We start from the raw sequence: 9,418 nt of genomic DNA, 5'->3' as shown, positions 1-9,418 counted from the left end.
TTCGATCAATATATGGTATGGATATGAGCGCCAGAGTGTTGCGAACAAAACACCTCAGAATTCGTCGTCGAAAATCGACCGTCGACGTCTGATTTGGCCTGAATCCGGCGGCCTATCCCAGAATCCGAAAATTCGAATTTTCGTTTTTTTTAAAAAAAATTAATCTGAATTTTGGATGTTAAATTCGAAAATACTAGATCCATATAACATGAATTTATTCAGATCCATATTCAAAAATTTTAAAAATCAGATCTGAATCCAAAAATTTACTGACGAGAAAATCGTCTCAGATCTGAGAATAAAACATAATTTTCTGTTTCGATCCATCAATTAAAATTTTTTCTCATAATTCAACATGAACATGGCTCTGATACCACTTGTTGGAGATTTAATAAAATAAATCTATAAATCATGTGATTAAATCCATATATCACAATACGCCAGGAATTCATGTCGAATTATCAGAAAATATAAATAACAGTAAACACGTACCAGAATCAATTGATTGATATAGCGTCTGAGTTATGGATCTTCCAAGGCAATAGAGAATCGACCACCTTATTCTTGATTTGATGGGAGAAGGAGAGAGATCTAGAATATGAGCGCCGTATATATTCTTTGTTATCTACTCTGTGCCTTGGGGACCATAACCTTAGCAGTCTTCAAGCCATCATAGAAGACCTAATTGGGCGGGGTTTCTACACATAAGGTGGATCATACCAATTTATTTAATACTTTGGGAACCATAATTAATTAGATCACTTTATTGGGTCTTTATTAAATAGCTTGTCCATGTACAATTAATTAAATTATGTAAACCCACAAAATAATTCTAACAAGTCTTTCATGCAGCTAATTAATAATATCTATTCCTCGGTGTTTCTCTATGTACGTATGCATATCTGTTCTAGGAAGCTTGCACTTGTACAGTTAGCCATCCTAGCTTTTGCTGCTATGCTTCAATCAGATTACCAGTAGTGGTGAATCTTTAAGAAAGAGTTGGAAAACATTGCCCTAAAAATGCCATTAATAGTATAAGGATGACAACTTTGTAGAAACTAGAAAAAACCACCCAGTAACATGTACACATGGTAGCCAAAATTCTTTGGTTTTACCCATGTTTTTATGAATATATTCCATTGGATAAAATCTAATTCGGTGTGGCTTTTCACCTTCTGGTTCAATTTGGTAATACGTGTTATATTTCTGACAAAAAGACGTTTCTATGTTTGAATTTGAATGAACATGATAAATAAAAATTGGAAGTGGATCTAGCATTATGCCTCTATCTAACGATAGATGCTGTCTAAATGCACAATGACAAACCAAAGATTTATCTCAACGTACGCAATCCATTTAAGACGAGTAGACGAATTCGCTCCATTCACTTCTGACTTTATCATATTGAGATTGATTGTAATATTGGTTCTTGATTGATCCTGCAAACTGAAATGTAAAAAGTACAAGATGCATTAAATTAATAAGATCATTCAAAAAAAATTACAATATCTAAAAACCCACAAGACTTTATTATTTCTTCTCCGGTCCAAAGGGTACCTAGCAGAAATCTTCGAGTTTGAATTTAAGCTATTAATAGTTGATAAGATTCAATGTAAAATATATGAACAATAAAATCAAACTTTAAACAGTGTTCAAATGAAAGAACTTTTAGAATATTGGAGATTTAAATGTTCTGCATATGGTTATTCTCCTTTGCATTCATTTTCTTTTTACCTTTCACACTAATCTTCTTTCCAAACTCACACCTTATGTCCGAAAGCTTGTCAAACAAGGTAACTCCAGATAATGGTGTAGATGCTTCTCAATGTTCTTCCATGCCATTGAACTCTTTCTTTTGCCTCCGATAAGGGACGAAACCGTGGTAGGAATCGTCTATGACCAAAATATGACATTTTCTTCTCATTTTCCAAATGCTTTGGATAAGTATCTTCTCCGCATACTGGGCATGCATAATAACCATGTGTAGTACATCCACTAAGGTTACCGTAGACAGGAAAGTCATTGATGGTTCATAATAAGACTGCTTTAAGAGTGAAAAATTGTCTTTGATAAGCATCATAGACGCCATCAACTCCTTCCCACAATCGTTGCAAATATTCAATTAGCACCTCAAAATAGACATCTATATTGTTTTCTCGCTGTTTAGGCCCTGAAATGAACATGGTTAGAATGATGAATTTACTCTTCATACACGTATTTGGAGGGTGGCCAACATGATTGTCCAGCAGTTGTACCGACTACGAAGGTTGCTATAAGGATTAATGTCATTAGCTGCAAGTACTAGGCGAAGATTTCTTGGATCACTTTCGAAGTCGGGCCACATATAATCCACCAACTTCCAAGATGGTGAATAAGATGGATGACGTAACTGATCAGCAACTGGTTTCTGCATTCCATGTTAAATTTTTTGAGGTCTCTAAAAATTTAAACATGCGCTTAAATCTTGATATGAGAGGGAAATACCACACCATCTTTGCATGAACACTTTCTTCTCAACGTTTTTCTTGGTTAGCTTCCACCTCGGCAATCCGTATTTAAAGCAACTTACACTGTCCTTATGTTGCTTCTTATAAAGGATGCAATCATTGGAACAAGCATGAATTTTTTCATGACTCACGCCAAACAACTCAATGTCTTTTTTACATCATAAATTTTGGATGGCAGATCGTGATTATCTGGCAGTATATCTCCAAAATCCATTAGTAGATTTGAAAATAGAGTATCACTCATCCCATGCCTTGCTTTGGTATTGTATAGTTTCACAAGTGCACTCAACTTTGTGTAACGTTTACATCCATTGTACAACAGTTTCTCTGCTTCCTCCAAAAATTTCATTAACGCTTCTGTATTTTCTGTATAATTATCATATGATGCCTCACACATAATAGTGGTTTCAAAGTCGTCATGATAATTATCAATTGGCTCTTGGTTGGTACTCAAATTTACTCTATCATATGTATCAATACAAACCACCTTTAAAATATAAAATTACTATTCTTTATAGCTTGAGTAATCTTTTATAGACTGAAAGAGCCTACTTGAATTTTGATGAAGAGTTAATGAATAATAGTTGCCAAAAAAAACCTTGGAATCTGTGTCAAATTTCAAAGAAGAAGGGCTAAATCTCTTGAAGTTCGTGTGAGTTTAAAAGAAAACTCTAATAAAGTCAATTGAAATGCATGATGGTGTTTCCCTAAAAAAACACCCTTTAGGATGCATAATATAATGTGTGAGAACATTTTCAGAAAGTAAATAGTTTACCGATAATTAATAATGTTTACCACTGCGAAAATTACGGGGATCGCAACCTCGTGGAGGCTTAAAAGCTCTTCGAAGACCACACAATCTTTCGTAAGTTAGGTAAGACAACTCTTTGGAATCAACACATTGGTTTATGAATGGATTCAAACCAAAATCCTTTATTATTATCTTCAAATATTATCAACATCATGGACCAATAAAGCACACATTTATATGTTTGTGATCAAGAAACGGAAGCTTCAGAACTGGGTTAGAAATATTTCGTTCAATGTTTTTCTTTTCCAATCCAATAAGCCTATGTTTTAACACATCAATGATAATATATTCTCACGAAATTACTGCAAAGAATTTAATATTTGAAGAGTTAGAGCCCACGGCAGGAACATAATGTACAACAAAGATTTTGATATTTCTTCCACATTATCGCACCATGTAAAATTGCATAGTGATTATGAAGCATTTGGGCATATTTGGATAAGTCCTGATACACGATAAGTAGATATATCCTAAATCCCAAAAAATTCCAAAGCTTTCAGATTAACCCCCAATTCAGAGATGATTTTCTTTCGCATTTCTCAGGAAAAAAAGAAAGAAAAGAAAAGCAGCAATCTTGAAATTTTCACATCGAAAAAACGAGCAGCATTCAACATTCATATCAGAAATTGAAGGAGAAGATATCAAAATGACAGGAAAAGAAGGAAGCATACCGACCCACTCGTTGAAACTATGAATGCAACTCTCAGCTTTTGCCCCCTCAATACTTCACGGTCAAACAAAAAAAAGAGGACAAATTGGGTGAAAAACATACTGTAATAGATTAGATTACCGAACACGGTGGAAAATTGGAGATTCAAAATGGTAGCCGCTAGGGTTGTAGAAAAATGGGATGACAGTTGTTTATTTTCCACTGCCGCTTAATTTGTGAAGGGAAATAAGAATCGAATGAGATTAGAAATTAACTATCGGTTCATTTTTACAAAGTAATTAAGGGAAATTATTAGTTAAGTATGGTTCATTTTTTACTTCACCAAATATAAATTTTACATTTTTTTTAACTTTTTACTTCGTCAAAACTACTCTGTCGAAGTAAAATATTACAAAAAATTAGAAGTGAAGCCCGTGTTTTTTAAATTTTGAACTAAAAAACAATGTTTTAATTCGTCGGTGTTATTATCGAAGTTGATTGGTATATACCACTTCATAATTAATAATCGCCGAAGTAATCAGTGACGAAGTAAAAACAAAAATTCTATTAGTGCATGCATCGGAATAATGGAACACAAAAATAATTAAATTAATTAAAATAACTCAGAAATAATTATGCAAAAGTATAAATACTCCCGCGATGTCTTAGGCCTCACGACAAAATAATCACTACAAAATATGAAGTCAGTTTACAAAAACAATACTAGTGATTATATGAAAAAATTCATTTCCTCAACAAATTGAGGAAACAAATTGCATCCTAAAACAAATAATCAGACTTAAAATGAAACCAAGAAATAGAAAACGATATGCTGAAAACTGAAGCAACAAAATGAAATCTTCAATTAACATTTTCACAAATATTGTCTTCAGATATCTCCAACACTCAACGTCAACATAGTAAAACAGCTATCGCCTTTTGAATAATCTTCAAATTTCCTATCACTCTTCTTATATGAAGTGCTCTCTATATGTTTGATTATTCTTGTCTCGTGTGCAACAATTTTTCGCTGGTATATACAGATAGGTATTGAAACCTTGATATGATTCTTTAATTAGTTTCCTACAAAATATGGAAAGAAATCTTTTAGTAGTAAATCAGTTATTCTTTTAACTAATCAATAGTCTTATAAAGACAAAACTCCATTGGATTGAGAAGGGAAAATATATGTTTCGTGCGTAAAATCACATGCAATGCATTCTTGTGCTGAAAATCTTGTTATATGTTGCATAATATATTGAACGATAAAGTACAGTAAACTTTCGTAAAAATCAGTAAACTAAATGGTGAAAAAACACAGTAGAGCAAAGCTTAAAGTAAACCAAACCGAGGCTTGTACGAAGTACAATGTCCTTAAAATAGATTTTTCACCTCATGTATGTGCTTCAAGTATCGTCTTGGACGTCTGTTTCCCAAGATACAACAGAACAACTAACAATAACTTAGCACGATGTACTACTATGCCGAAGTGAAAATGTACTTTCACTTTATCATCGAAATTTAACGGAGGCCAAATGGAAAGCTAACAATATGAAATGCAAGAGAATGTTTGAAAGAGATCTCGAGTGTTTTTAAAATTTTCATGTATGTGAAATGGGGAAATGTGGAAAGTCAAAAGACACTTCCACAATAATGAGCCACAATTAAGTCAAGAATGTGGAGAGCCGAAAGACACTTTCACATTCACGAGACATAATTTTTATTCAAACTCTAAATTTGATTCAAATTTTCAACAACATATACACATATAGACCACAACAGGGAAAGTGATCATGAGAGGTAGTTTGTGCTCGGGAAAATTAATTAATTTTCATAGTTAAGATGTTCAACTTTTTTCTCTTAATCTGTCGACTATATAGTCAATTCATTCAATCTTTCCATGACATAGTTGATCGGAAATAAATTTAGCAAGGAGACACTTCTTTATGTTTAATTTTATCTTTTTTATTGATCCATCCAATACTAGTTTTAGTTAAAACACAATACAATAATACATTATTTTGTAAAAGTTCAAAAAAAAATATTAGGTGACGTGAAAAGCTAATCATAGTGTTTTTTGAGAAAATAAAATAAAAACGCTTATTTCTATTATTTGGGATAAGAGATATTTTATAGAAAATGAACAAAAACAATAAGATATTTTTTTACTATACCACGTAATGTATAGATCTGAAATATATAGGTGAACCTACCACGTCTTCCGACTAAAATCAACTCACCATAATAAATCCATCTTGGCAAGACGTGCATTATGATGTACTTAAATAGTGATTTAAATAAATAATTATGGATTTTTCTTTTATTTTTAAGCAAAAATCAATAATTATATTTTTAAAATTATTTTATAAACATTACCTAATTGCATCTCGATTTACTATTTCATTTCCTATTTACTCTTCAAAAAATAACAATAGCTACTAAGTACATAGTCGGATAAGATATGATATCATGCATATGTGGTAAAACCTAATAACAAATATTATCATATTCCCGTAAATGTCTTTCTTCATTCTCCTTGTGTTTTTTTTTAATGAATATGGTGTTGGAATACCGTTTCTTACACACGAGATGCAATAAAATTTTAAAATTTTTTTTGACGTTCAATACTTTCTTGGACATCGTATGACTTTAAAAACATTCATATGATGTTTTGTTTATTTTATTTAGCATGTTTAACAATGACATGTTTAGGTGTAAAAGTTCTTCTTGTAAATCTCTACGAACTTTCTTCAACCTTCTAATCAGATCCACGACCAGACATCTTGTTCATCTCCTAAATTACACTAGAAAACTATGAGAAATTTGGCGTTGAGATGTTCACTCACCGGAAATTGCAAAATCCCAGCGGGGAAGCAGCGGCACTATGGTGGCAAGCCGACGGCATCACGATGGTACTGTGGTGGCTCAGGTGTGTACTTCCTCCAAGGGTGGTGGCCAAAAATTTCTAGAGCGGTAGAGAAATGATTTTATTGTGTAATCAAATTTTGGTAAACAAAAACCGTGCGTAATTTTTGTTATGTCAATTGTATTTAATGAAAACAACATTTCAATTCCATAGATTCTCTTTCTTATTAAGATGATGTATTTTCATTATTTTAAAACTCTCATGTGATATTTTCTATTATCGAAAATAATATGCGTAATCAACTCTTGATAATGTATGATATATAATTAAATAACTATTATTTAATACTTAATTAATTATTAGTCAATTAATTAATTCTAAATTCTTTTAGAACACTTTATGAGAATTTTATACTTAATAGTCACTACTACTAATTTATTATTTAATTAATATAATCTAAATTCACTAAATAAATAATTGTGAACTTATCATAAATTCGATCCACGATTAGATATAACTGATGTATCAAGAGTGCAAATCCCATTCATATAATGAAAACAAAAATTTCAAAGGTCTAAATTTTTCTCTAATCCATTTTTGTTAGGGTAGGTCTCTTGTGAGACGGTCTCACTAATCTTTATCTGTGAGAATGATCAACTCTATCGATATTCACAATAAAAAATAATACTCCTAGCATAAAAAATAAGAATTTTTTATGGATTATCCAAATAAGAGATCCGTCTCACAAAATACGACTCGTGAGACCGTCTCACACAAGTTTTTGCCTTTTTTGTAACTGTCAGTTTTGTGAACTCCTTCACTATAACAAACAGTTCCACTATCCATACTTAATTAGCAGTTAAACTAACTTTGACAATTTCTAATAATGGAATCTTCTCATAAACTTCTTTATAATCAATATGTTTAATCTCAATCAAACTACAATTCTCATATTCAACTTCTTGAATTTGATTATCTCACGGGAACATGGAATCCAATATTTGTATGAGCCTCAATGGTCCAGATACATAGCTAGTTGTCAGTTCACAACTTCATATGATTCAGAACAACATTTGTTCTTATTCGGACTTAACCTAATTAGTCTCATTCTTTTCATTAATTCCTTGATCAAGAACGACATAACTAAAATTTGATTGCAGTCATCGAATCACGATAAGATCGTCTAGTAACATCGTCTCATGATACTCTATATATCACTGATAGTGCATGCAAGAACAAGTAAGTTATGATTTACTTATAGTGTGGTATCTTCAATTCATATATCACAATCGAATCTGCAACTATTGGTACATCGAGAATTGCAAATAAATTCGATAACGATGTGATGTATCTTTGAGTAATAATAGTGACATTTTTTGTGCAACTAAGAAAACACATTCCTTAAAATATGTGTCTTGATCTGTCCAGACTCCTTGTACATTTAACTCATCAGATCAAATATGATATATTTACCCGTAGGTAAGTGGTAAACCCCTAATTGCAATGCATTGACTCATACATATTTTGACACTATACCAAACATCGCCACCTGATGACCATAAATGGATTCGGCAAACTGATCAAAGTGCATGTTATTACGCAGAGTCTCCGTGTTGTCCTAGGTAAAAAGACTAATGATGTACAACCATAACCACAGAGTAATCAACTTGGGTGGTAACCACTTGTAAAGTCCGAATGAGAATTGTTCGATTCATTATCAAATGATCACCCATCTGTATGAATGGACATCCTTATGTCCTTACCAATGAAATACGTCGTTTTGATCACATATGCTGATCTTAAGCTCGAGAGACCTTTACTCTTGTTTTATGTAGCTAAATCGACTGGGTACATATTTAAAATATACGGTATATGTAACACCTCAAATATTAGTTAGATATTTTAATATATTTAATTTAATGCTAATCATATGTTAGTGGACTTTAAATTAAAATATTAACCAAATGGATTAGGCCCACCAGTGAATTGATAATTTTTTTTAAAAGCAAACAAATACTTAAAGATGATGACAAAAAACCTCATCAGAACCCCAATTGAGACGTCTTCCTTTGTCGTAGAGAAAATAGGATATAGGGAGGAAATTTACTCATCTTCCATTGATCTCATCCGATTTCAACTATTTTGAGTTGAATATAAATACTCTTTTGATTTGTTATGTTATTCTCGAAACTTGATGTGTATGTAGACAAATATTTTAAATCTTAACCATTCAATCAATTTCATATTGTTTAGGCGAGGAGTTCTGATGTAATTTGACAATTGAATATGATTTTAAATAGAAAAGTTCTTTAAATCATGATTAAGATTTAGTTAATGTCATGCACAATTGCCGATTCATTTAAATTTGTAATATGAAAATTTAGTTGTTAATTTGATTTCGATGTGTGATTATGTTTTAGAATTCCACTAAATATATATAATAAAATTGTCTAGATTAAATTTTAATCATTGATATTCTTTTATAAATCGTTGTATGATGTTTTGATGGTGAAGAGTAGAGGTCACGGTTAATTATTAAATATTATCTTAAAACTTAATAATATAATCTTAACGTTATTGAGCTT

This window comes from Primulina tabacum, chromosome 16 (genome assembly GCF_025594145.1).
Source record: "Primulina tabacum isolate GXHZ01 chromosome 16, ASM2559414v2, whole genome shotgun sequence".
Lineage (NCBI taxonomy): Eukaryota > Viridiplantae > Streptophyta > Magnoliopsida > Lamiales > Gesneriaceae > Primulina > Primulina tabacum.
The sequence above is the reverse complement of the archived record's forward strand: the minus strand, read 5'-3'. Positions refer to the sequence as shown.